The sequence below is a fragment of the Balearica regulorum genome, chromosome 5, assembly GCF_011004875.1.
Source record: "Balearica regulorum gibbericeps isolate bBalReg1 chromosome 5, bBalReg1.pri, whole genome shotgun sequence".
Classification (NCBI taxonomy): Eukaryota; Metazoa; Chordata; class Aves; order Gruiformes; family Gruidae; genus Balearica; species Balearica regulorum.
The window spans coordinates 2,015,780-2,041,459 of record NC_046188.1 but is presented as its reverse complement, the minus strand read 5'-3'; the positions used below and the strand labels follow the sequence as shown (position 1 = coordinate 2,041,459).

Sequence of the window (25,680 nt, the reverse complement as noted above, 5' to 3'; positions counted from 1 at the left end):
CTTGTGAAACACTTGAAAATAAGACAAGATGTTACAGTCAGAAATGCTGCGAGAAACTGGGGCCTTTCTGCAGAAATGATCAGAAATATCAAAGACGTCTGCATGTGTGCAACACTTCTGCAAGGTACAAAATGCGTATGCAATGCTGAAACCTGTTATATTTTTAGTTCCGGTGGTGGAGAATCAAACACTGTGGGCTAACCTAACAGGTCTCAGTTTATTTGTACGGTTTGTTTGTATTATTTAAGTAAGATAAAGATGTTTGGTAAAAGTCCATTGTCATGACGGAGAAAGGTTACGCTTGCCCAGAGGTTTTGAGAAAAGTATCCAAAGGCACACGTTATGATTCAGTTAATATCTGCTGCACTTTCAAATTCACTGAAATGATGCAGTATCTAGTCTTTCAAAATGAGATCATGTATACCAGCTGGGTGTAATGGTATGGATTGAAATGAGATGTTTTCCCTTCCAGTTACAAATCATGGGAGATAGTTGGTATCTGTGTAATGGACTTGTGGTTTGGCTGATGCATCTCTAGCGGAAAAGAGAGGCAAAATTTGTGGAGTAGAATGATGGGAAAAGCCAAGAAAACCCAAGGCATTCAGGAAGGATATGCCAGTGTATTTTTCATAGCAATGAGGTAGAATAAACCCAGCAATACTACTAACTATGCAGAGCTCCAAAATACATCCACCACAAGCCCTAGTGGAGTTCAGAGAGGAAATGAAAATAGAGAAAAACATATTTCTTCAACAACCTTGAAAATTCAATTTTGGAGATAAAACAGAGCTTGATAAAATTGGATGAGAGGGTAGATGAACTAGAACAGTAGAGGAAACAGCTGGAAGAAAGAGAATAGCAATATATAGATTTACTGAAAACAAAAAGGCAATTATGTGTAAAACATTGGGAAGAATATCCCAGACTTAGAAGAAATAACATAAAATTTTATGAAATCCTGTGGGAGGAGGAAAACAATTAAATGTTAGACTTTATTCCCTTCTGTATAAAATTGCTGAACACAAAAGACAAATCTGGCTGCCCAAAAAACAGCCTCAGAAACAGAGGCTATTATATTTATTTATTTATGCATTTATTTATGCATTTGTTTATTTATTTGAAATTGTATCTGAATACAAATCCAGGCCCAAGTTTCACAAGCTGAGCCTGTTTCAATCGAAAGGCAGTGTCTTGTTAGCAGTCTTCCGAATGGGGATTAAATTATTCACAGCCATCAGCACTAGGAAAACACAAACGAACTCAAAAATAGGTTCTCTGCTGTTGCGTTACGGCAGCTGTACCCGCAGCGGTTTCAGCGCAGCGCACGTCTCTGGAAGCGTGGAGCCATTTGGCCTCAGCCATGTTTAAGACATTGGGTAACACGTGCTTCTTTCTTTCTAGGAGCTCAGAACTCTTTCTTTCCCCGCGGCTGCTCACCTTGCTGCCCTGTGGCTGAGGTCGGGGGCTCTTTTAGGGTGTGAGACGGGGCTGTTTTGGGGAGACGCTGGCGTAGGACGGTGGGTGACCCGTACCTGCGCCATTGGAATGTTTGGGTTCACGTAGCGTTGTTGTTGTTTTGACGTGGGAGCTGATTTTTTTTCCTGGATCTTCATAGCTCGGTGTCCCTGAGCGCCAGAGGTGGGTGAGAAGGTGGGATCACCCTTCTCCCCGTGTTGCGCTTGCCCGTTTGCTGGCCAGGCTGGAGGCGGCTCCGAGAAGGGGATGTCCAAAAGAGGCAGCATCCAGCAAACACTGTGGCCTTAATTTTGTGCAAGGGCATTTTTCATCATAGGGAAAAACTGAATAAACCAACTCAAACCATCCCTCAAAATACCAAAATTCCGGTAGCAAATCCCTCCCAGTGTTTGCCCGGGAGCAGAAGTAGGGTGGAAGGGAGTGGGAGCCGCAGGCCAAGGAGACAAGGGACTGCCTCGGCTCTCACAGGGGGCAAAGCTGAGCTGTTGTGAGATGGATTGCTGCTAACAACTCTGCCTCCTTCAAGGAGCAGACTAAGGCAAAGGTTTTTAAAATTGAATGTGCAGAATTATTCAAAGTCCATTTTTCAATCTCGATCTTTGAGTCAGGAATGCAGTAGGCACCCACATGCAGTAATCTTAGCTTACAGATTTAGTCGGCTCGGTTTCTCTATTTCTGCACCTTGGTCCTTCAGACCTGGTGGACCCAGGGCTGTGTGCGAGGGGCTGGAGATGGTCGTACTGAGCCCGTTCGGAGAGCTGGGGGCAGCTGGGTCGGTGTTTCACGTGCCAGCGCTGGTGGCCGATCGCTGTGTCCCCTGTCCTGGATCCTGCTTTCCTCCGCAGGGGCCGTTTTATCCCATCGCTGTCTCCAGGGTCATTTGCTGCCTTTTGAATCCCTCAGGTGAGTAAGGGAAGGAAGCCGTTTGGGGAGGTTTTGTTCTTATATTCCTGCTTTCTCTAGTGTCTGTGCTCTCCAAAACACGTATGTAGGTCAGCAAAACTGACCCAAATGCAGCAGCTGGTTGGTTGTTGGGCAGACCTGTTGTATATACCGGTGAGGACTGAGTTATTTTCCTCTTGGTAGTACTGATCGTTAGTGGATCCTGCAGGTTTTAGGACTATCCAGTGTATTGTGATTGCGTTTGCTTTGCTTTATTTTTAGGGAGCCTCACATTTCATTAGAGAGGGCAGCAGATACATTTTCTGCAGTGCGTGTTTTGTTTTCTTTCTCAATTGAATTATGGTATGTTCAAAATCGCAAGCAGAGCTGTCATAGCCCCCAGCTCATTAGATGATCTAATATGATGTTTTCAGCGAGCTATCTTGTCAAAGCAAAGACTGGCGGTGGATTAAAGTGTCACAAAAGCTTTAGAAACTGATTTCTGGGTTGGCTTTGCTTGGTTTTGTTTTGGCTTTTTTCAATACTATTTCAGAAGGACTCACACCAAAGCACGGGGTAACGGTTAGGACATTGGCATGCAATCTCAAAGATTAGTATTTTTAAGTCTATGCTTTCTCGGTTTAGAGAGAGGGTTTGATCTCACAGAGAAATCCTCGTTACTGGGCACCATTTCCGAATGGTGTAATTAATAAATATTTGTATAAGCTGGAACAACTGCTTCTAATTCAGTGTCTAGATCCAGCAGCTTGGTAAACCTGGGCTTTTGTGATCTTGATGTACACTGAAAGGCGATGCCAGAGCCAAAATGATTGTTTTGGTAAGATCCTTTCAAAAATGACAAGAGCGATTCAAACCTGAATTGCTGGAGGTGTATACAAGTGGTTGAAATCTTCTAAATCCAAATTTTCAGAAACAGATGCCTGGATTTTGCTCTGAATCAACAAACAGATACTGAAATATAGGTTTGAGGGTCAAGGTTGTTTAATTTGTTTGTTTCCCATGAGTGTTAACAATCTTTAAAGTGTTAAAAGGCCACCATTTCCCATCATTTTTCATTCTGACATAGAACAAACACCAACCTCAAAGCACGGCATTTTTTTCTGGGAAGGGAGCTGTTGTCTTCTGGGCAGGCCCATTAATTAGGTGCTATCTCCGAGTTCCAGCAGCCTTTAACACAGCCTCTCCGAAAGCCGGCTAAGTGGCATCACAAAGTTTTCTTTGTCCTTAAGAAAATGCAATTACGTTAAGAAATTGCTTTGAGCAGTTGAACAACAGTGAAATCTCGAGGTGATGATTTCCTCTCTTTCAGTAAATGCCACAGTGGTAAAAAATTAATTAGTGGGGACATTCCAAGAGTATGGAGATAATTGAACTATTCTGTACATCCAAATCGAACCTTGGGGGAGAGGAGCAGGGAACAGGGTTCACGCTGTAGCTGGCACGGCACTAAGGCGCTGTCATTGGGAAAGGGACATTCAGGAGAGCAGAAGAAGTAGAAGCTGGGGACTGGGTGATGTATAGTTAAATTAAGAGTATAAGGCAGTTCCCAAGGAGGGAAACAAGCAGCGCAGCGTCCTTTGGGTGCATCTCCAGCTTGTATTTTATTGAATAAAGATGCTTTCCAGCTGTAGCTGCACTTAGGATGTGGTGTGGAGTCCACTGCTATGCCATCTGCGTCCTCCCGTGGCTAATAACGCCAAGCTCGCGCTTCAATCTTCCCATCAGTGAGGACATTAATAGGATCATGGTTCTTTCTCTAGCAACTTTTTTTTTTTTTTTTGGTCATTAAAATTGTATGAATTTAATATTTCTGAGGCAGCTTCTTTTCTGCCCTGCTTGCTGAGACCAGCCAGTGCATTGAGCGCTCACGGCTGGCCTCGTCCCCCTCGCACGCTCTCGTGATCACCATTGCCTATATGACGCAATTATTGATTGCAGCCTGTCCTGAAGCAGTAATCTGGTTTACCAGAGCATTTATCCACGTGCTTTAACAGAAAGTCATAGGTTACTATCTTTTGCAGCGCTTGCTATAAGAACTGAACAAGCCTAAAAGTTGATTTAAAAGAAGTTTGTTCTTCCACGCTGCCTGAAAGAGCATTTCTCCTCCAGCGAGGTATCTCTACTCCCTGGCAGGCCACTTCACGCACGCTGAGCCATGCTGAACTGTTCTGTGTCATCCAGATCGAGTGAAAGGGGGGAAGAGAATGGGTTTCATTATAAAAGTGGTGTAGCCTCTACCAATCTGATATTCACCTCATTTACGATGATAAATAATAAAATGATAAATGCTGTTAATTTCTTAGAGCCCCTAGATAGAGGAAAGCATTGGCAGGAAGATGCAGGATACAGTGTGTAAGGGGAGAGCAGCATCCGTTCCCCTTTCAGGCCAGGGAACTCCTTCAGCCCGTCTTGTCCCTGAGGCTCAGTCTTTTCCCAGCACATCGACGTTCTGGGCTGTTCGTAAGTCATCGGTGAGCCGCTTTGACATTCAGCTGCCGGGGCTGTTGAGCAGTGGGAGAGGAAACCAGCACGTGAACCGATCATTTTGCTGGATTAAGGAGGGACCCTGCAGTTTAGAGGATGGGTTTTTGCACCGATGCATGAGCCTGCAATGAGAAACATCCTCTGTGCTGCGCAGGAGGTGCCCCTGGTTGCTCCTGTCCAGGGACCTGCTTTATACTGAGGTCACTCCAGGATCCGCCGTAAGACCCTGATCTTCAGCTCTTGCCCTGCAAATCCCTGTCACAGACCCAGCGGTGCCCTTTGCCTTCTCAGAGCTGTTTATTTTTCAGTTGCTTGCCTGGAAAATTCAACTCGTGATGCTGGAGCAGCCTCAGCAGCAATTACCCAGATATTACTGAGTGAAAGGTTTGAGCGGCGTAGGCAGAGATTCAGCTACATCTGGAAAAAAGTTCTAAGTGTCGGTACTCCCATGAAACTGGATGTAGAAATTAATCCCAAATTTCCAGTGAAGGTACCAAACAGTTTTGCCCAAGAAAAAAGGAAAAAGAAATTCAGACTACAACTGCGTGCCTGTGGGAGGAAGTGTTTTTCCCGTTCATCCTATAAAACCATGTTTGTAGCCTTCAGTTGCAGTGCCCTTCCCTCTTCTGCCCAAGGATTTCCCCCCATTGTACACCTCGAAGAACAAGAACGATGAACAAAACAGATGGGATCGGGGTGTTCTGGCAGGAGTGAAAGGGGGTTTCTATCTCTTCTCCTGAAGTTCTTGACCGAGGGTGTCCAGAGTGTCCCATGGCCAGTTCTCAAGGAATTTTGTTAACTGGAGTGGGAAAGCGATTAATTCCCCTTGTCCGTAAGCCGTGCCCCTGCAGTGCAGTACCTTCCGTGCTCAGCAGTGTAATTCCTGCAGGAGGATTGCAGATTTAAGCTTCTTTCCCATGAGCTATAGGTACCAAGTGCTTTATTTCTCCACCTCTTCCCGTTTGTGTACCACCATTTAAGGTTTACTAAACATAGGGCAATTAATTCAAACTGATTAAACACACCCAAAGCCGGTCATTCTGCCTCAGCTGAGGACACCTTGTCCTGCTCTTGCTGCTGAGGAGGCACCGAGGAATGGTCCAGGGGAGAAGTGGCTGGCTGGGTGGAGTGGAGGTTTACTCTAATAAATTCCCATTTTGCCCGTGTCCCGCTGGCATGTCTCTGAGCTGTTCTCTTCTGGCACTAATTTCTCACCTACTTAATTTCTTATATTTTCTTTTAAACTCGCCAAAAGTTGTCTTTGTAACCTGCGAGACAATGTGCCCTCCATCTCGGAGCCTATTCCCTCTCATTTTCCATGGCTGTAACAGAGTCCCAGGCTGAGACATCTCCAGGATTTCAATCCCTGACCTCTGCATTTAGAAGCATCGACCTTGGCTGCTTGAAAAATAGGGCCAGTTCACTCAGCTTCAGTGCACTTGCAGTCTCTGATGTTTGGTATATCTCCCAGTCTCTAAAGGAGATGAAAGTCCAACCTAGCCCAAAGGTACAAGCATAATATTGCTTAATGCTGTGACTTTCGCACATGAAATGGCCCAAAGTCTCCCAAGGACGGAGTCAGCCTTGACACAGAAATAAATAAATCTGTTTTCTTATTGGTAATTCTTTGCCACAGATCAAGAAAGAAAAACCCATTTGGTTATAAAGTGACCTAGTCCACAACAGAAATAAAGCACGTAGGTGCAGAAACTGGTACCTGTTCCAAGCCAAATAAAGGTTGCTGCAAACACCGTCGTGAGCAGCAGTAAAAAAAAAAATTCTGGGTTGTTTTAAGTCCGTACACTTGTTTTATGTTCACATTGTGATATTTTTTGCTCTCCCCAGAACATCTCTTTGCCTCCCCTGTCCAGGTAAAAAATGCTTTTTATTGCAAAACATTGTGCAGAAACGTCCCCCAGCTGTTTCCAGATGTACTCTGCTCCTCGCTCAGCGTGTCTCTGCTCTGCCTCCTCTCCTCGCCTGCTTCTGTCAGATTTATCCCTGTTGCATTTTGTACCTGAGGCAGTAGCATCCTGCTCCATCACTTCCCAGGGAGTCCAGCCCAGCCTGGGCAACGCGTGGGCACGGCTGCGGTGCGGTGACCCTGGCAGCCCGTGCTCCCACGCCTTTGGGGGGAACGCAGGTCACCCTGGGATGGCTGAGATGCACCGGTGCCGGATGTGACTGGTGGCATGTCTGCAGTTACGGGACGATCGAGGCTGCTGCTGGCTGCTCTGCCAGGCTGCGGCTCCCCTGTCGCAAGCTGGAAAACTGCAACGAGCTTCGGGAGCGGTTGCAGAAATGAGGCAGAGTGTGTGAAATGAACAGTTAAATCATTGCGTCAGGGCTCCTGTGTACTGCTGACCTAGATGTCACTGACTGTTTGTATCAATGAGTTATGTCAATAGCTCAGCCTGACGGTAACAAGAAACAGTGAATCCGTTGTTTCCTTTGTGGTTTTAATAGTCTTACTGTTAAAATCTGTGTCTTATGTCTCCCTTGGATTTGCCCGTCCACCTCTCATCTTCCCTTCCTGTGTGTTTGAGTGCCCTGGTAGGACGCAGCATTTTCAGTGTGGGTGCCATCCAGTCACGTCTTTATCCCTGCTTTGAGAGGTTAAACACATGAAACTCTTTGTTTTTCTGTTTCTGGTAAGCCGTTTTGTCTCTCCATCACATCAGTTCCCTGGCTCTTGCTTAGACTCTCCCCTATCAAGCCGTTAAACTTGTAGACAGTAGGAGTGTTTGCAAGCTGGCGTTGCTGGCATGTCCCACAGAGGTGTGCTCCCTTCCTTTCTCCTGCTATCTCCTTCCTCAGCTGCTCATTGATGCCCCAGGAGCTCACGGTGATCTGCTTGTGCACAGCAATGTCTCCGTGGCTTTTGCTGTCTCCATTCCGTAGACGTGGCTGGCACTTTTCAGCACGTCTAGAGCAGCTCCATCACTGACGTTAGACCAGATCAGCCATGGCTTTTCCAGCCAAGTTTCAAAACCTCCAAGGATGAGGCCTGCACAACCTCTGTGGGTGTCTGTCCCCCTGCTGCAGTGCCCTCCCGATGAAAATGTCTTTCCTGATGCCTCTGCCACCCCCGAACAGACCCGTGGCTGGCAGCAGTACAAAGCCTGGGCTGCGACGTGTTGCTCTCCAGCAGGTGCTGGCGTAGAACTTTGCAATTCTACTTCTGTGCAGAAACTTCCGATTTGGTTGAACAAGCCCAACTTGCCAGTTAACCTAGCTGTAGGTATGACTGCATCATCCACATTTTATTTAATATTCATTTAATCCTTGTGTTGTATGTCCTCTTTACCAATGCAAGGCTCATGCATCCTTCCTGGTCACTGATTGAACCATTGAGGCTGTAGTACTGATATCCATGGAAGTTCTTTGAAGTCATCCTGTGTACTCTTCCTCAGTGACATCCCTCGTCAGCTCTGTGGTGCAATGTTAGGGCGTGCAGCATTACGGCATGCATCCAGCAAGGGATCTGGGTTTTCTGTTCGAGAGCTGAAAAACTGCCCTGCCACGGAAGACCTGAAAAGCTAATTCTATTTAATTTATTCAAAAAAATAAAATACACAGATACATTGCACTCTATATGTAACTTTTTGAGTATACGATTTCCAAAAAGAAGTAGAGGAAGATCCAGAAATGAAATTCGGTTTTTGAATCACTTAGGCACCTGAAATATGGTTTTGGTGTCATGTTCGTCAGAAATCTTTAAATTAGTCTGGGATGTCTTCTGTGAAAGCCTGTATCACCCAGCCCAGAGTCGAGTTACAGGTCTGATGTGGAAATACTGGAGTTAAATTCTGGAGGCATGGGGCCACAGCACCTACTTGCAATTGTCCCTTCTGTTGTTGGGCCCCTTGGATTTCACAACATACCCAGACAGATTGTAGACTCAAGGTTCCCAGTATATGTCATGCCTCTATATATTTCAGCTGCACATAAACAAAAAAACCCCAATATATTAAGGGTTGATTCTTGGAGCCACCAGGATGACTAAGAAGTCACCAGGACCATGGTTGGTGCGGTGACTTCAGCAGGACTTCCATTGAGCGGTCATGCAGGTGAGGTGGATACAACGCTATGAGTGACGTATCACCTCTGCCTATGCTAAGCCTCCCAAAGTAGTTAATATGCACTCTGTTCTAGTGATTCTGGGTGTAGATGCCTCTGTATCATTCATTTCCTCTTTGTCAATATTAACTGATGTGTTAGTGATTAAGTTCAGCCAAGGCATTATTGCGTCGTCATTAATCATGCCTACATCTGTCATAGAAGTCATTAGAAAGAACCCGTCGCAGCTATTTTTATACCCCATTTAATTTTCATGCAGGCATTGCATTTTAATTCCTGTAATGTATCTTCACAATGATAAAAATTTGCATATCTTCATTCACTGAAGAGGATCTATTAGCCAAAGCACAAATAAAACGCTACTGCTGCCACGGGGGTTTCTGTAGGAATCGGATTCCAATGACCGTGTATTTATGCCTACATACGTGTACTACATTAAAAGGAATTGCTTCGCAGGTAGAATTACTACCCTGGACAATTCTAATTTGTTGGAAATTAAACATAAGTGGTTGATTCTGGCTGCTACATGACATAAATTACTAGCAAATTGCTCTGTAGGATTTCATTATAAAGTACATGCTGTTGTGAATGATGTGCTGCTTTAGTCCTGAACTTTTATTTGTGTGCCAGCGCTTGAAGGACAATGGCAGAACTTAACTTTTATTTAAAGTCACACAAATCTAGAATTGATGCTGTTTACTTGTCTTATTTGGCCTCTCAAATCTTCTTTCATTTACTTTTATCCAAAAGCCAAGCACAAAAGGCACTTGTTGAAATATGTTAGAATCTTGTATTAATGCCGCACGGTATTTTTAGTAAATGGAAAGCAACATCAGATTCATGGAGCTTTTCCTGGGCTGGTGCGAAGCGCTGTAGCGCTGCTGGCTTTAGCTGAGCAATAACAATGCTTAAATGTAGCTCCTGTGAGATTCATTGTTCTGAAATGTGATGATAGTTCCAACGGGAAGACTTTATATTCATGGATTGTTAAGGCTGAAAAAAACTTCATCACCATCTGCATAAAAGTTCTCTTGGCAACTCTGGTTTTAAATGCTATTCCACTATGCACCATCAAATCATTCTGTGGCTAGCAAGTTGCACTAAAATTTGACGGCTTTGGCCGTCATCCTAACTTCAGTGAGCGGCAACCATCCTTCCAGTATCTGAGTATCGCTCAGGTACCTCTCACAGGCAACTTTATATTTTTGGGACTTAGCCAAGATGCAGGAATCATTTTTCCTACTCCATAGCTGCTTCCTTTGCTGTTTCTTTTTTGGCCCAGGGTGGTAAGGAGGAACTCAAGGGGGAAAGAGAGCCACAATCATCTGTTTGCTCAGATGGCCAGAGATAGAAATGTAATGGATCTGGCATCACTTCTCTGCTCTGAGCTGTAGGAGGTATTTAATCACAGTAGAAATAACCCAGCGCTGCACTGTGCTTTGCCTGGGATGGTGCCCTTGCATTGCACCCCTGTGCTGCACTGGCCTCAAATCCAGTCCCGGTGCTGTCGCAGCAGCTTCCCTAGCTGTTTCCCCGCCGTGAGCATCCCCAACGGTCTCCTCCTGTTGGTAAGAGCTCGAGTTGGCTGCCGCTCCCCGCTCCGAGCAGCCGCCTTGATTTCATGCCTTCGGTGGATACAGTCAGCGAGGTCAAGGACTCGCTCAGCGAGCAGCGGGCTGGCGAGACTGCAGAGAAAAATGCACCTATTTGGGGATGCGTGCGGGAGAGAGATAGAAACAAGGGAGCCCGTGCTGGGAGTCCCGGCAGAGCAGCCCGTGCCACCGGTCGTTTGTGCTACGGCAGCATCGGGGATCTGCGCACCGACCAGAGACTGTGCTATGAAATGCTGTGATATCACGGGAATGCTGCGGTAAAAAAAGGGTTTGCAAAGATTGTGGGATCTGATGGAAGAGGATGGGTTTGTTACAAGAACTAGAAGGTCTTTATTCTTTCTTGAAAGACTTAATTGTCAGGAGATGGCCTTTCTGGAAAATTTTGTTTAAAAGAGGGTGATTTCCTCCATACTGTTTTATAACCTGACATTTCTACTGAAGCATCTACTATTTCTGAAGGACTTCAACTAATAATACAAAAGCATAGGGCAGGAAGATCTTTAATATCTTAACAAGTATGCTTGTTCTTCTCTGACCGAAATAAAGGAAATCATATATATTGATGGAGCTTCCTTTTATTGAAGGACCAGATGGTGAGCAGAAAAATAATTTAGTAAAAAAAAAAAAGAATTGATTCAGCGTAACGATGGGTGATGGTGATTCCAAAGCCTGCCTTTGTCCTAAATGGATTTGCGTCTGTGCTGAACTCGGGACGCAGGCGTGGGGCACGGCCAAAGATTTATTGGCTGTACAGCAGTGCGCACAGCAGAACGGCTCGCCGTTGGCACGGTGCTCCTGGGCACCGTGCGTGTTTGTGATGTGCGCCATAGCTTCCCCGATTCATGCCATTTCCAAGCGCCTGTTGTTCGGGTGGGTGGTTTCTGGGGGCATCCCGCTCTCTGCTCTGTACGTGTTGTTCAGTATCATCGGCCCCAATCCTGGAGATGATGAAGTGCTTCTTGTGGGACTGGGTGGCCTTAAAAATTGCTTTTGATGCTAAAGATTTCAAGGGAACTGGTAAGAGTCACTCCAGGAAAGAGCGAGGGTGTAGCGTACCTGTCTGGACCACGAAGGGAGGAGAGCTGAGCTCCTGGGTTCAGAGGCACCAGGCAGAGGAAGGTCTTTTTCAATACTTAGAATTAGGCTTTTAAAAAAGTTTTTTTGGTGCAGAAGATAGCAAATACTAAGTGAGTATTAGATGTTGCTTGAGCATGTGAGTACTAAAGTGTGTCACAGTTTGCTTTAACCTTTCGTGTAGTAGTTTTCTTTAACTGCTGTGAAAATTCTTCCTTGCAATTAAATACTAGGGATTTTTGATCGAAGCAGTCTATATTTAACAATGAAATATTTAAATCTTGTAATTATTTTAAAGATACAAATAATATGTGTGAATTAAGGGTTTCTTCATTTTAAAATTAACATTTTTACATAGACTACCTGAATGTTTGTTTAATTATCTCCTTAGAAGAGCATATAGGAATAGGAGTTAAACCAATATGTTTTAATAAACATTACCTGCTATTTCCATTAGTTCATTTATGTTTGTGTGAGTTTGGTTGGTTTGTTTGTTTTTCAGTGTTGATCTTAATCTGCCTAAAAAAATTGTGGAAGAGAGAGATTAAATTATCTTCAAAATGAAAAAAAAAAATCAGAAGTCACACTTTTGCAATACATGATAGGACTGTTCCTGCAATGATTTCTGAAAATCTACCTCTGAAATATTATGATGAATTGGCTCGAGATGGAGAAGCAGAGAGCTTTCTGGTCTTTGCAAGGCAGCAGGGCTTGGGGGTTTTTTGAGGTCTGAGGAAAGAATTCCTCCTGGTGACTGGAAGGGCACATCTCGCAGAGCAGGGAAAATAAGCGAATCGAGCTCAGGAAAGGGAGAGAGACAGTGAGTCTGGTACTAAAATAATAATAACAGTTCCCATGTCTAATCAGGTAGTTATGTTGCCAGTTGCTTTAAAGTCTGTGGTGGTTTGACCCTGACTGAGGGCCAGGTGCCCCCCAGAGCTGCTCTATCACTCCCCTCCTTCTCTAGACAGGGGAGAAAAGGTGCAACGAAAAGCTTGTGGGTCGAGATAAGGACAGGGAGAGATCACTCACTAATTATCGTCACGAGCAAAACAGACCGAACTTAGAGAGGGAATTCATCTAATTTATTACCAAGCAAAACAGAGTAGAGAAATAAAACCAAATCTTAAAACACCTCCCCCCACCCCTCCCATCTTCCCGGGCTCAACTTCACTCCCGGCTTCAACCTCCGCCCCCCTCAGTGGCACAGGGGGACGGGGAATGGGGGTTACGGTCAGTTCATCACACGGTGTTTCTGCCGCTTCTTCATCCTCAGGGGGAGGACTCCTCTCATCGTTCCCCTGCTCTAGCGTGGGGTCCCTCTCACGGCAGACAGTCCTTCACCAACTTCTCCAATGTGAGTCCTTCCCACAGGCTACAGTCCTTCACGAACTGCTCCAGTGTGGGTCTCTCCCACGGGGTGCAGACCTTCAGGAGCAAACTGCTCCAGTGTGGGTCCCCCACGGGGTCACAAGTCCTGCCAGCAAACGTGCTCTGGCGTGGGCTCCTCTCTCCACGGATCCACAGGTCCTGCCAGGAGCTTGCTCCCGCGCGGGCTTCCCACGGGGCCACAGCCTCCTTCAGGTGCCTCCACCTGCTCCGGCGTGGGGTCCTCCACGGGCTGCAGGTGGAATCTCTGCACCCCCTCATCCTCCCTCCATGGGCTGCAGGGGGACAGCCTGCTTCACCATGGTCTTCACCACGGGCTGCAGGGGAATCTTGCTCCGGCACCTGGAGCACCTCCTCCCCCTCCTTCTGCATTGACCTTGGTGTCTGTAGATGTTCTTACATCTTCTCACTGCTCTCTCCAGCTGCAAAAAGCCCTCTCTGACTGTTCTTCTCTTTCTTAAATATGTTATCACAGAGGCGCTGATTGGCTTGGCCTTGGCCAGCGGCGGGTCCGTCTTGGAGCCGGCTGGCATTGGCTCTATCGGACACAGGGGAAGCTTCTAGCAGCTTCTCACAGAAGCCACCCCTGTAGCCCCCCCGCTACCAAAACCTTGCCACGCAAACACAACACAAAATCACATTGAATCTTGAGTTTCTCCCCAACTGAGGGGCTTGTATTCACTGATGAAATATCCAGGAGGCCTGCGACGAGATCTGAATAGGGCAAACAATACAGTTTTAGCAGCAGGGAATGATTTTATCAACAACGGTTTGGGTAGGGCTGGTCTGGAGGAATGAGATGTGCCGAGACCACAGCGAGATGCAATAGCAAGCCGGTTCTGGTAGGACTCGGTTGAGATGTTGCTTTGAGTTGATCTCGCATAGGTCAGCCCTTTGGTAACTGTGGGAAGTCGGCTCCAGGGAGAACGAGAGACAGATATGGAAATCTTTCCCCCATATCTGAATTTAAAACAAGCTTCCTGGGGTTTGACAGATCTTCAGTGCAATTTTTTTTTTTTCACAACTTGTTCATCCACTTCTAAAACAAATGTACTGATTTATGACCATCAGCTGCTGGTGGAGAGCAGCTCTGAGCAGAGAGGACTCCCACGGTTTGCAGCCACACACAGCGTGATGGCTACGCGAAACAGGGACGTACAGCTTTTGTTTTGCATCACAGTGTTGTTGGATTGCCGTCTCTTTTATGGGTCCATAAACCACTTTGAGACCAAGTGCACGGCCAGCAAAACTAAATACGACTCAGACCTACCTGCAAAGCTGGCAGATGATGTTGTGTGCAATGTCTCTTCAGATGAAAAATGCTGTAAAATAAGTGCGGAGTTTTTCCCGGCTAGCTCTCTGCAAAGCACGCAGGCTGCGAGGGCGTCACCGGTGGGTCCCTGCTTCTCCAGAGATGTCCCTCAGTCCTGGGGATGGGATATAAATTTATATATATAAATTCAGGTGCCATGACTTGCCTGTGCAGAGGGAGGGACAGCTCTTAAGAGTTAAGACATTGCATCCTTTGTGGTGTCTTGTCAGATAAAAGTGTTGCCATGGTTTTGTTCAATATTTATATTTTCAGACATTACAATTTTCATTTCCCAAAATACAAGGAATAGCAGCCCAAGCCATAAAAGATCATCAGCAGAGTAGACTCTGTTGAAAGATTGTGGATTATACCCGTTTCATGGCTTCTTGAAGCAGCTCATCATTATTCAACAATCACATTCTCGCTGGAGCTAGTCAAATAAAGCAAATAATGATTTGCAGATATGTGGGAAAATTAATGTTGCAGCTTTACTCCTAAGTTATTTCTTGTTTGTTTACTCATTTGAATATTTTTCACTTGCAAAAGTTTCATGTGTTTTAGCACAAATATTTAATCTTGTAAAACTCAGAGCTGCTGTGTGATGCTTGCTGCTTGTTCAGTATTTTCAGAAAATTTATTGTCCTGTCAAGAAGTCAAACCAGGACAGAAGCATCAGGCAGGAAAATCCCAGCAAAGGTCTGCAGCCAGTGGATGCCATTTGAACCACAAAATTGAAGTTTTCAAATTCCTAGGCTGCTGCGAATGTAAATCCTTCCGCAAACCAGGCACTAACATGCACTGTACAGCCAGTGAAACAAGAATTGACACTGAAAGCTGCCTAACTCAAACTCCATCTAACTTACACTTAGACCTCGCTAGGCCTGCAATTTATTTAGCTGGAAAACTTGAGACTCCATCGAAAGCTCGGTCTAGCACAGGCTGTCCCGTGTCTGGATGAAGGGTGAGAGTCGATCTCAGTCCTGTGGATAAGGCAAAGTGCAACGCTTTGTGTGCCAGGAATAAAACCCACGTTCCTTCAGGTCTTCTCACTTCTTCGTGCAGGTGGTGTCTGCATCCAGGAGGAGAGATCATCTTCTCCCTGCACTGAACGGAGCTAACCAAAATTCTTGACTGGCACGTCTTCGTAGTAATGGCCCAGAATGACAGTACGTGGTGTTGGCTTGCAGCTCTGTTGGGAGTGTTCCCTGGTGCTTCGGGGGGGTCATTAAGCTGCAGGAGGGGAGATGGAGATGGGATGTGAGGCAGAAATCCTTCCCTGTGAGGGTGCTGAGGCCCTGGCACAGGGTGCCCAGAGAAGCTGTGGCTGCCCCTGTCTCCCTGGCAGTGTTCAAGGCCAGGTTGGATGGGGCTTTGGGCAACCTGGGCTAGTGGAGGGTGTCCCTGCCCATGGCAGGGGTGGGACTGGATGGGCTTTGAGGTCCCTTCCCACCCAAACCAGGCTGGGATTCTGGGATTCTATGGCTCACTCAGACACCCCCCGTGAGATACCTCCTTCTGGAGGCTGGCTGGAAGTTGGGACAAGAATGGTAAATTTGTCCTTTTCCTCGCTGATTTTACCCTGTTACATCCTCTGGGATGTCAGACCGGTTTCGCGTGACATCGTGGTGTCAGTGCAGCTTCCCCACCAGGCTGCAGTTATTTCAGTTTCAGTATATTAAACAGAGTTTGAAAAGCACCTGAAAAGGCGCCTGCCGGCGATTTGTGCCTCGTGTGACCTTTCGCTGCTGTGAGCTCGCGCCTCCTCTTTCACCTTCCCAGCCCTTTCTGAAAGCCGTCCCCACGTGCCTTGTCTCATTTATACTGTTACAAGTCATGGTGCAGAATTTTTTTGCTGTGAGAATCTGTTGTTAGACCCGCTCCAGAGAAGCGTGCAAGCATTCAGTAACAAAGAAATCCACCAATGGTTTTAACCAAAATCAGCTGAAAATGGATGAGCTTCAGCTGATCCTGGCTTTCTAAGAAGAAGATGTAGCGGTTTGATGAAAAAGAAAATCATTTAGGGAAAGTCAATTTTCCATTCAGATGTGTTGAAGACAGTTCTTGTTGAACACTGCCGATGAAAACTGCTATTTAACATTAGTTTTACAATGGGGGGAAAAAAAAAGAGTTGATGTGCATACTGTCGTGTTTCTCTGGAAGGAGTTAGATTCAGGAGCTTCCCCATTTTTATATGTTGTTTCCCCCATACAATTCTCCACAACTGGGACCCTGTAGGAGCATGGGAGAGACTCACTGCATCGCCCTTAAATTGCAGCTTGGGCCGAGCGTTGCCCGTCCCTCACCTCTTTCACAGAGGGGAAATGTGTGAATGTGCTCCCTGGACTTTTGGGTGAGAGCTAAACTGTCCTCTCTGCCTCCAGAATTGCTGGAAGGACATTTGCTCGCAGGCTTAACTTACTCGTCAGCTAGAGCATCCTCTGCGAGCGACCGTAAGTATCCTCTGCAGAAGTTCAACTTCATTAGGAGAAAAAGCTATTTCTTCTTTTCTTTTTTTTTTTTTTTAAAAAAAAGCTAGAGAATAAAAGGAGATTTTTATTTGTCTGACCCTTTGTACACGGGTAGGACTGATAAATTTACCGCTATAAACTAAAATAAATAGTTCCAATTACCTGAGTGGCTGCAGTATAATCCTCAGCATCCTCCTCCTGGCTTGCAGAGCTCTGTGCGTGCTGAGGCAATGCGCCTCTCTTGTTCTCCTTTTCCCAGAGTAATCACCACTTATGAACTGAATTTGGCAACACAGAGCATCGCTAGGCTCGGAGGAAAATATTTTTATACTTGTTACTGTTGTCATATTTCATTTATTAGCAAGTTATCGGGTAGTTGTAAGCACCGTCCTGGTGGTGTCGTGCCGTGCGGAGGACAGCCGCACTACTCCGGGAAAGGGGTCCTGCCCCAAGGAGGTTCCTGTGGGAATGCAGCCAGGAGAGAAACGCAGATGGATGTGGGCACCCGAGGGAAGGACCCGACAGCAAACCAGAACTGCTGGCGCAGTCCGTGCAGGGATCAGCATGCTCACTGCCAAGTTTGCAGGATTTAGGGTGTCTCTTTAGTTTTCTAAGCTACTTAGTTTTCTAGATTTGTGGGGGTTTTTTTTAAAGTTTAGAAGTTGATTCATTTATTTTAAAATATACCTATTTTCTGATATTAGTCAGATTTTATTACAGTGAAAATACGCCTGGAATAGTTCTACCACAGACAATGATCTTCCCTTTTCCTTTTTGTTTCCGAATAAAGATTTTTAAAATATTTTTCAACAGTCTCACAACTAGAAAAGGATTTCTGAGAACTACTTCACGAGGATTTCTGGGAAAGGAAAGAGAAACTGAACAAGAGCTTGGGGCGGATGCTGAGCTGGCGTCCGTAGCTGTGTCTCCGATGAAACCTGTGCCAGCCGGGCGCCTGCCCTGAGCACCGAGATGCGTCCTACGTCAGAAATGTTTTCTAAGGACGGATGGGAATACAGTAATATGTAGTTGGTGTGGATGTTTCAAAATTACCTATTAGGGTATTTTTCAAGTGCCAGTGGTATATTGTAAAAGCAATGATTGATAAATGCTGTAAATATGATGGGTGTTCCCCCCCATTTGTTCATGTAGGTGCTGCCTATCCCAGTTAGCTCTAATTATCAAAGGTGCGCTTCAGAAAGCTCATTTACCACTATTCTGCGTGACGGTAACGGTCCCATGGGGAGCCAGGAGCACCAGAGGTCCCCGCAGGATGTCCTCTCCCCTCCTGAGCACTGCTCCTGCCTCACCGCGCCAAGGAGAAACGCAAGGTTCAGAAAACAGCAGTGGTGTCGCATCCGGAAAGCGAATTTCCATGCAAATAGGGATTCCCCTGGGCATGCCGAGGGTGGTTTTCTGTGCACGGGCTGGTTTGTGAATGCACGGTTCCAGGTTGGTTTTGCAATTCTATTTTAATTTACAGGTAGGTGTGCAAATGATATTTTTATATTTCCCAACATAAGGTTTTCATTTCACTGAAATGAATCCATTACTTGAGGTTGTAATACCTGTATCTGAGCTTTGGCTGGAAAACGAACGTTGTCGTTTTCATGGGGATCACAATCATGACGTGCTCGAGTTTCCTAAGGCTTGCTGGCCATCTACTCTGGTCTCCTCCGTGTCCAGGCCATCAGGTTTCACTCAGTCACCTCCACAGCCGACTCAGTAGCTAAGTAAAACCACAAGTTTGACTATAGTATAGATTCCAGAAATATATAAGTTCTGAAGTGTACTTTTACAATCTGGTCAAATTCCTTTGAATTTTCTGTCTGGTTAAAAGACCGAGGCAGATCCGTAGGGCAGCACTATAGGAAGTTTCCCATTGCCTCAAAAGAGTATTTTCATGACTCTTTTTTGACTGACTCTTCAGCATTTTTGGGTTCTCTCAACTTCTTCACAAAATAGAGCCTATGCTTATTTTTCTGATTTATTTACGAATATATACACTTGTTTTCCGCAGGACTCTGTGGGAACGAAGGGAATATTATGTCCTGCAATCTCACTTCTGCCACCAAACCATACACTGGTTAGCTTTAACCTGTAAAGCTATTTATAGTTTATAGGGTTTTTTTAAAAAAAAACATGTGCATATATGGTTTTTTATTTATCTAGAAAAACACAGTGTTCGTTTAGCTTTAAAAAGCTACAGACAGACTGAGGTTGAGATGCTCCGTTATCCACCTACTTCTGGAAGTTGTTAGAGGCATTTTCATGGAGATCATGCCCTGCCTGTATAAAGGGATAACAGCAGCTGTAAATCACTTAAGAGTTGTAAAGACTAAATAATTTACCTGGCTAGACTTGCGTAGCGCTTCCGCCGTTCTCCTCTCTGAGAGCGTTTTTATACGGCACCGAGAGCGCACTGACTCCTGGCAGTGCCCGAAGCAGGGGCGGCTCTGCAGCAGCTCCTAGCAGAGCAGACGGGCAGGCGAGGGTGCTTCTCCTTCCCCTGCCTCCCCGGGAATGGGTCCTGTTGGTCGGGAGGGTTCGGTGTCATCCTTGGAGGAGCACGGCGGAGGAGGGCGGGCAGGGCGCGTGGCGCGGGCAGAGCTGCCGTCTGCTCCCAGCCGCGCTGCTTGGGGCGTGCTTTGCCATCGGAGGGGTTTTACTGCGGAGTTTGTTTTAGCAGATCTGGGTCTGATATCCATAAAGTAGAATTTTCCACTTGACAGGGACAGAAATGTGTTTGGGTTAGTGCTTAGAGACTGTTTAATTTAGGGTTAAATGCACTACTTTGCTAACCGCTATACCTTTGGAGAAGAGCCGTAGAACTGATCGAAAGCATGCTTTGCTAAAGAGTTTCCTTGAAGGAGAGCTGAAAAACTGATCAAGAGGAAACCTCCTGCCCCAGAAGGCGCTGAGAGCTGGGCGAATGCCCGAGAGGCCTGAAGTCAACAAGAATCGCCAGTAACCAGGGGATGGGAAAGGCGGCTGGGGGGGCAGGTTTAGCACCACCTACCCAGTTAAAGGACTGTGCAAGTGACACCCCCCACGGCCTCGAGGAGCATGCCTGCTAATTTAAAGATGCTTGACCAATAGTAGATGATACGGTAATTAATAACCAATTAATGTAAATTTCGGCGGGTTTTTCTAATCCTGTAACAAGGTAAATAGGTGGTAGATTCTGTGGGTGGTGCGCTAGCTGTGTGGAATTACCACCCAGCGCCCATCTCTGCGCAGACATGAAAGAAATAAACTACCTCTGCTCTGTGTGTCTATTGGCGTACTGCACGCCGGGGAAACGATCCCACTTTTGGGACAACAGGTCAAGAGCAGTCCAACGGTCCCAGTTGGGTATTTATACAAATCCCTTGGAAGGGAGCACTGTTGGAGCGCGTGTGCTCTCCAGCCCTTGCTGTCAGTCTGGTGGCTTCTCCAGGGTAGCCAGGAAGCTGATTTGAATTTATTTTTTGGTGGTGTTTTGTTTTCTACTGCGTTAGATAAAATCAAGCAGGACCTGGAAAGCTTAAAGTGCCATTTCATTTTAGTTTTCAATTGCATATGAAAATAATCCTCAGAATAGCCGGAGGTGCCCAGAAAGAACAGCTGGAGGATGGAGAGACATGGGAATAACGACTGTGGAGGGGTGGAAATCGTGTAAGGCTTTGCCAGCATCGTAATGAGTCCTGCAGCGCAGCTGACTGGAGAGGTCTTTCGCCAGCATGTTTAGCATCCAGTGATCTGCGGGACGCTGTATTCCCACCGCCGGTTTTCACAGCCGCTCGTAGGTGTATTGTGCCCGGTCAGGTCTGACTCTGCTCTGACTTTAACCTCCAGAACAAAAAAATGGCAATGAGCTGTCCCAGAGGCTGCAGTACTTTGAAGGAATAGTTCCTGACGTTTGCCTTAAACCTGCTGCACGATACCTTCACTGGGTCTCTTCCTTTCAGTGAGCTCCCGGATATCGCCGGCTGTTTGCACCGTTAATGAACGCTGAGCTGTTTTCAGAGAAATACCCACAGCAGCTCCAAGATCTCCTTCCTGAAAGGCAACACTTGATTAGGCTCCGTTAGATTGGACTTCATTAGGAACCGGGTTTTCCTTTGCAACTGATGAATTAATTACGTGTGTGGGTTTTATAACCGATTTACTCAATATTGCAGTGTTCTTCTGCAGCTGCTCTTAGCCAGATTCAGATTTAGATCCCCAGCGATGCCCCCAGCTTTGCAGCGTGCCGTGCTGCCCGTGCAGGTGAGTGGCATCTGTCTCTGGGGTCTCTGGGGTCCTTGGGAGCCCACACCAACGTCTGAGGACATCCCAGGTACTGGGAACCCAGCAGCTCTTCTTTCCCCGAATCTCCTGTCTTCGAGACTTTTACTAATACACAAGAAACCCCCCCGATCCACCTCCGTGGGAGCTTGGGGTTTTTTTTAAGAGCTTTTGCTGAGGTACCTTGTTACAATTGGGGGAAAAAAAAAAAAAAAAGGAAAAATAGAGCTTTACTGTCAAGTCTACTGGCTGCTGCTGCGGGGCTCCAGGAATGCAGCCTTGCTGGGGAACTCTGCAGAGCTGTATATCAAACAAAAGTGCACAGACATCCTTTAGTTTTAGGTTCAGAACAAATGGTATTGAGGGAAGGTAAAACCCATTAAAATATTTGAATAGACAGTATATATGTTATATTGACTCTATTGATCTATACAAGCACATACTAGACAGAAGAATTCCATGCACCTAATTCTGGTATATTTACACATATATATCAATGAATCATTTTTTGTTATAAAAGCACACAAACCCCATTGCCAACAACGTAATATGTAATATCTGCTTTGTAACCTATAAAATACTCACTGATGTGGCCTGGGAGACGAAGTGCTGCCTCTGCTGGAAGTTGAAGAAATGCCACACAGTTTTCCTGAGAGTAATCTTGGGAGCTTGGGCATGATATATCAGAGGCACAGGCGTAGACACAAATTAAAAAAAATAAAATTGACTGCCTAGCCCAGGCCTTCATTACCAGGCAGGATACAAATCCTAGCAAGTAACTTTCCCTCACAGGCAAACATGCCCTCAATAACTTTAAAAAAAAAAAAAAAGGAAAGGGAAAGCAAAAGAAAGGAAAGGAAAGGAAAGGAGAAAGACCGCCTTTTCAAGCTAGAATGACTCTGACTTTCCACTGCACATCCCTCAGGCAGTAAAATAATTTACAGTATGTTTCAATCAGATATTGGAAACGGTGCTTGCTTAAATCGCCTCGGCTTGGCTGGCATTTTAAATTCACGGTGATTTAGCACCGTTCCCTGGCTGGGAGGGTGTGGGTCCCACCTCCCGCATCACCCGCTCCATCACGGGCCGCTCTGCGAGGCAGCTCTGTGGTCCCCTGCCCACCCAGACCCTCAGCCCCCCGGGAAGATGGTGTCACCCGACCTGATGTATCATCTACTGGTCCTGTTTTCTGTGGTGCAAATCCTACCCCAAGAGTATTTAAAGGTTACTCCTTCTCTGTAGCTGACATAGATTGTTGTTAGAGTAACATTCCTGTTGGGTGAAAGTAATAAAAAGTGGCCACAAATACAATAGAAACTGAAGTGGAGGCTTCAGCTTTTCATATTTATTCCTGTTGCTAGAGCTGGGAGAGAGAAAGTAATTAATTTACTTAGGCTAGAATACAAATTGGAGAAACCAAATCAGCAGGTAAAGTCTCTGCTCAAGGCCACGCAGTCAAAATAAATTCACTGAATGGTATGTTTTCTCCTCAACAAATCTTATAATAAAGACCGTGATATGATCCGCACCATGAAGAGCAGCTGTCTGGTTTAAAACAAACAAGCATCCTTGCTGTCGTTTCTCTTAATAGCTAGGGAGCCTTCATGTTCCATTGTATAATCCTTAAGACATAAATGTACTTAGGCTAAAAAAAATATTAAACTTTAATATAAAGCCTGTTTTAACTTCAGACTGCTTGCTTCCCGAAGATAATTGTTTAAGAGCAAGAACTGTGCTCCCTTTGCGGCTTTGCCATATATTTTTCAAAAACTAATGCTAGAATTATGAAAGATAGGAGTAAGTACAGCAAAGTAAAGTAAATTAAATCAAATTGCTAAAGCCTTGGGGAAGAGCTAATGCAAATGAATTAAACACATATAAGTTCCAAACGGCTACAGAGGAAGTTTCCTTCTGAGCATCATTACTCTTAGAAGATGCCTGAGACACCAACACCTTCGCTAGCTGTGAAGTCACTATCTTGTAAAAACAAAAACCTGAAAAATAAATTGTTGGCTCCGGCTGCTATCATGTATTGTGGTTTTTATCATCCCTTTCCTTTTCCATTAAAGTTATTACCTGCAAAAGTGTAAATCTGAAGTGAGCAAGCAAAGTTAACTTTCTCTTTCTGTCACTGGGTATCATCTGTTCATGGATAAATGAAAATTCTGTATTTTAAAGACTATTTTGACCTTAAAGGCAGGGCAAACTTTCATTTAAAAGCTATTTATAAGGCTAAAGTATCTTGTAAGTAAATAAACCAGGGAAAGAAGAAAGAAGGGACTGAATACCAATATATGCTAAAAGTCATTAAAGCAGAGCTGCCAAGGAGAGGCGAACAGAGAATTATTGCTCACCGAGAGCAGCGCATCAAATGGAAACAGCAAAATGAAAGAAGAGGATGTTAGTACAAATTGTAGAGAAGTTTTGGAAGTTCAGGATCAAATGGGCTTATAAGCAATGGGAGAAAATGATAGCAAACCCGTCCAGTAAAGGTTATTTAACACATCTCACACACAGGTTTCAGGAAGTTCCTGTCCCAAAGCCCCCCAGTGCCCCCCATGCTCTCGCTCTCCCCCAGGCGCTCAGGACCACTGGAGGATGCTGGACCAGGAGGGTCTTCAGTCGGATGCTGTTTGACCGTCCTTATGTTGTATTATTTTATAGGATAGTCCGGCTCAAAGCTGGTGATAGTTTTACCTGGTTTTAAAAGTCTGTTGTGGCTGTGAGGGTAAAGACAATAGGGCTGAAGAGGTCGTGGCTGTGGAAGTCAGTATTGCCACCACTGAAGTGGAAAGTAAACCTGGAGAGCTTACACCCAGCAATGGCTGGATGATAGTAAATATTAGTAAATTTGATTAGTAATTTCTCTGATACCCGTTATGTATTACCACTTAGAAGGTATGTGGAAAGATGAGCAGTTGTAAGACAGAGTGGTTAGAGGAAAATAAAAGAGCCTGTGAAAGGCAGATCAGGCTTGACTAGCAAAACAGCTCTCCCGTGTAGGAAAGCGGAGGCCTGACGCATTTTCTTTCCCTAGAATAGCTCTTATCTTTAAGCCAACAATTCCCTGCAAAGCTACTGCCTTGGGAAGCTATTAATGAAGGAGAATAAGGTGGAAAAATTGTACAGTGAGGGCAGATGAAGACACTATTGGGTCATGTTGAAAGGGCATCATGAAACGTCAGGCAGGAGAGAGAGAGACTGGCAGAATTTCTTATGAATTTGTCTTCTTTCGTATTTTTTATTCTGTACGTGGGCACAAAGAATAGTCACGCTGTGATGAAATTTTCTGATGACACAAAATTGGGGGATATTATCAATGGAAAGAAGGTTTGTGGTATTGAGGTTTTAGGATTTCTGGTCTTTTATTTGCGGTTATCTGTGGCTGTACTGCAGTCCATGTACCAGTTAAGGATCTAGCTTCAAAATTATACAAAGCCATATGATATTTAATCTACCAAGATAAGGGTCAGGCTAGGATCGATGGGATTTTGAATCAGTAGTTTCCACATCACTCTCTTCTTATCAGTCATTTTTTGGGGAATCTCAATCAGAGGGAATTGTCCTCAGAGTTAATATCTGCCATTTCATCATCTTGTACCATCGAGCCCCGTGTCCCCTCTCTGATGCTGTTCACCACTTCTGCCTCCCTGCTCAGCCTGCTGCCAAATCATCGTAGTCCTCTCCCAGTAATTCCGAAAGGAACTGGGGTCATGAAACAAAATAAAAGGTGATTATTGCAATGAGCTATGAATGTGGTAGCTGGATGTCATGAGCTCTAAGCAACGTTGTCTTGGTATGATAGTCTCCGAAATTTACCTTAATTTCAGGTACTTGGTATTTAGCTGGTTTCTTGTCTAAGCAAGAGACGGTGAGCAGCAGTACACGTGCAAGTATGGTTCCTAATTTACAGGAGCTGAAGGAATCTGTTTACAGCTTCCATTATGTAGGGAATTAAATATCATGAGTCTCAAGGTTATTGGTATCTATGATGGAGATACCAATCCATGAAGAACCTGAGGACAAGATGCTCTTGGAGAGGTAATGGTAGAAGCGAGCTCTTCTAAAAGGAACGTGGCATGGACTCTGTGAGGATCGCTCTCTTGCAGAGCTTGTTGGGGATTTTATATTTTTATGTTTTATTCCTGACAGACAGCCCTCACCATACGGATGCAAAGTTTTCACGTATCTTACTGGTACTGGAGGCTTTCAGGATTTCTTCTTTCTCATGGGCTAAAAAATGAGCTCTGTTTTTTAAAGAGCCACAGTGTCTTGTCACTGTTTTGCATCCAATTGCAAACACGTGCACATTTTTCGTGCACATTACCTGATCTAAATAGCTGTGCTGACAAGAGCTGAGTGCCAACATCATTCTGTCCGGGTTGCCCTTACTCTTCTGCAATGATTAAGTTATCAAAAGGTAAATAGGATGGTGAAGTTAGGTTTTTGCATACACTCTATGTTGGCTATATTTTATTTATTTTGTATTTTGCTGCAATCAAAAGTCTGTCAGAGTTTGTAGCTGCAAATCTAAATTATTTAAAAGGCGGTTTAATTCAAGTTATGGGAAAATGGTCCATTCTGTGCTTACTGGAATATCAAACCTACCACC

At 45.2% G+C, this 25,680-nt stretch overlaps 1 protein-coding gene across 1 annotated transcript in view; it reads left to right on the top strand.

Annotated features, from left to right (window-relative positions):
• Nucleotides 1-25,680, top strand: part of MDGA2 (MAM domain containing glycosylphosphatidylinositol anchor 2) — a 383,424-nt gene that overhangs the window by 275,757 nt on the left and 81,987 nt on the right. The gene's annotated exons all lie outside the window — the stretch shown is intronic.